Source organism: Myotis brandtii, unplaced genomic scaffold, assembly GCF_000412655.1.
Source record: "Myotis brandtii unplaced genomic scaffold, ASM41265v1 scaffold1229, whole genome shotgun sequence".
NCBI lineage: Eukaryota > Metazoa > Chordata > Mammalia > Chiroptera > Vespertilionidae > Myotis > Myotis brandtii.
In genome coordinates this window covers 452,150-455,461 of record NW_005354286.1, presented here as the reverse complement: position 1 = coordinate 455,461, position 3,312 = coordinate 452,150, and positions in this window count along the sequence as shown.

The following is a 3,312-nucleotide window of genomic DNA, read 5'->3' as shown; positions in this document are numbered from 1 at the left end:
ATATTTTCCCTGACAAAGATCAACTTTGGTCCTTACTGAGCCCATTAGCCTTTTTGCCTCTAAGATAACATATCTGTGAGATGTCTGGGTAACTTGTAACTTCCTTTTTATCCCAGGACCCTCAGGGCACAACAAATGGCACCAGGACATTCCCTCACTGTCACTGTTATCAAGTTAATTGTCAACTGTTAATTATGTTAAGCTATTCTGTACCCATCTGTGTAAGAGAAGCACATGTCCATCATTTCACTTTTTATCCTATCCCAGAGGTTTCCCCACTTTGCTTAATCCCACCTCCTTAATCTATCACCAATGAATTTCATGTAACACACCTACATCCCTTTCCTTTGATTGCAATGTGTAAATACAGATGTATCCCTCCATTCTCCGGAGCATTATCTCAATTCGTTGAGGTTCTGCTTCCCAGCATATGTCGACAGTTTGGCTCAAATAAACTCATAAAATTCTTTACAGGTTTCAGTGGTTTTTTACGTTAACACCATTTATCCCCCCTTTGCCCACCTCCACCTCCACCCTTCTGACTATCACCACACTTTTGTCTGTATCTATGTTTTATGTGTGTGTGTGTGTGTGTGTGTGTGTGTGTGTTTGCTTAATCCGTTCACCCCCAAACCCCTCCCCTCTGAGATCTGTCAGTTTGTTCCATGTATTTATGCTCTGGTCCTATTTTGTTCATCCGTTTATTTTGTTCATTAGATTCCACATATAAATGAGATCATATGGTACTTGTCTTTCTCTGACTGGCTTATTTCACTTAGCACAATAATCCCAGGCCCATCCATGCTGTCACAAAAGGTTAGAATTCAGGGAGGTTTTCACAGCCAAGTAGTATTTCTTTATGTAAATGTTAAAGGGGGAGAAAGTATTGTAAGAATAGTAATCCTGCTCTGTTAACCATGATTGCTTTGTTCTAATTAAAGAAGGCACATTCTACCCTGGCTGGAGCTGACCTGGTCATGCAGCCCTTCCTCCCTCCCCATTTGGAGCTGCCTATTATCATGGAAAGATGAACAACTTTGCTGCAGAAACCAGAATTGCCAGCCCTTTGAAGATCCCCAGCCCTTTTTGCATACCTGCAGGCCTTTGCAGACCTCCAGCCTGCTTACCCGTTAGTTGCCCATCTGGCACTCCCTTTGGCTATTTCCCAGCCCTTGCATATCACTAAGCCCTTTGAAGACCCCTAGTCCTTTTGCATGTTTGTAAACTGCCCTTTTGCCTACTCTTCCTTTGTAGTTCTACCTATATAAACAGTTGGCTTATGGGGAGCTGCAGAGCAGTCTGTGGCTGACCTGCTACTCTCCCATCCTGTGGGGAGTATTGGAATAAACGCTCATATATGATTCAACCCTGTCTCTGCTTCATTGGCTTAAGTAGTGACAGGCAGCACGGACCCATTGCTTGTCTGGTTACTAATGTACCACAGCTTTTTTAAAGCTTAAAATAAATTCGCATTCCTATTAGGTAGAAATGATCTAGGAAATACAAACAAACACTTTTTATCACTTTGGTCTTCAAAATCCACCTTGTTGGTGAGTGGTAAATGCTGGGAAGTCATTTTCTTCTTATTAGTCCCCCCCAGAAAACAGAGCCATCTGCTTTGCCTTACGGAGAGGCTGCTGCTAAATCTCTGCATACTGGCATTTTCTGGGCCTCCTGATGAGCCTTAAACTTAGCTCATAGGGAACATTCCTTCCAATTTGGAGATTGTCACGCACCACGCTGGCACCCACCTACCACAGTAATTCTCATAATTCAAATCCAGTGGCATGTGTGACAAGGCAGAAACAAAGCAAGCAAAGTTCAGAGGAAACACAAACCGGTCCAGCTGCCAGCCCAGAAGGCCTGACTCACGTCCTCCATGCCCAGGGGAGATTGGCTTCTGATGACCCTCCCACAAACAAAGCAAGCAAAGTTCAGAGGAAACACAAACCGGCCCAGCTGCCAGCCCAGAAGGCCTGACTCATGTCCTCCATGCCCAGGGGAGATTGGTTGGCTTCTGGTGACCCTCCCACAAGCCAAGTCAAGCACTCTGAGTTCAACTATTCTGGGAGGAAAATGGGAACTTGTCCCTTAATTACTTAATATTCTAGAAGACTGGAGTCCAACCCCTGTGTACAACATGAGCTCTGGAGCCACCGCGATGGTTCCTTTTTTCTTTTCTTTTTCTTAAAATATGTTTTTATTGATGTCAGAGAGGAAGGGAGAGGGAGAGAGAGATAGAAACATCAATGATAAGAGAGAATCATTGATCAGCTTCCTCCTGCACACTCCTCACTGGGGATCAAGCCCACAACCCGGGCATGTGCCCTGACCAGGAATCAAACCGTGACCTCCTGGTTCGTAGGTTGACACTCAACCACTGAGCCACTCAGCCTGGCACCACTGGGGCTTCTATATCAGCTTTGCCACTGGCTGTATGACCCTGGGCAAACTGCCTCAGTTTCCTGACCTCATAGAAAAGTTGTTAGAATAAAATGGGAACCTACTATGTGCCTGGAACACAGTAAGCTCTGAAGGGATGTTAGCGAGTGGTGGTATTTCTGCCCCTCCTTATCTCTTGCCTGGACTATCGCAGTGGCTCTTAACTGGTTTCTGGCCTCCACTTCCCCACTAAATCCATCTCATACCTTGTTGGCAAAGTTGTCTTTCAACACACAAATCTGATTCTAACACCTTCCAGTACATATGCAGAATCATGTGCATGACATATCACACCCTTTGTCATCTGCACCTGTGTCACAGTGTGTGCACAGCTCAGGATTCCTGTTCTCACCTTGACCCTGCAAAACTCCTACTCATCCCTTAAGATGCAACTTTAGCATCGCTTCCTCCAACTGCCTCCTGCCACTCCCAAGCACCTTTCTCTTTGCTTCCTACAGAACATTCAGTGCTGGCTTTTGTGATGGCACTTGCTGCATTATGCTGTCCTTGTTTGCCCTTCTTCCCTTCTGGACATTGTTTAGCCAGAGCCCAGAAGTGAGGTCAGGTTCAGGGACCACAGAGAATGGCAAGTAGCTCTTTTACTCTGGTTTTCCAGCAATTCGGCCAGCTGACAATGCAGAGACTACACACAGCACGATGCTATCTTCTGCTTGGTGAGAACAATGCTTCAGGCTTTATTCAGAAGAGAGAATAGTTGTCAGAAAGTGATAAGTTTTGCACACACCAGCTGGATTGTAGATAACTTATTGTAAAGAGCAAGACCAGAGGCAAGAAATGAGTTAGATGGCTCAAGAGGATTTCTTTCTCTGTGTGCCCCCTCTTCCTCTTCATTACTCTGCTTTGCAAATT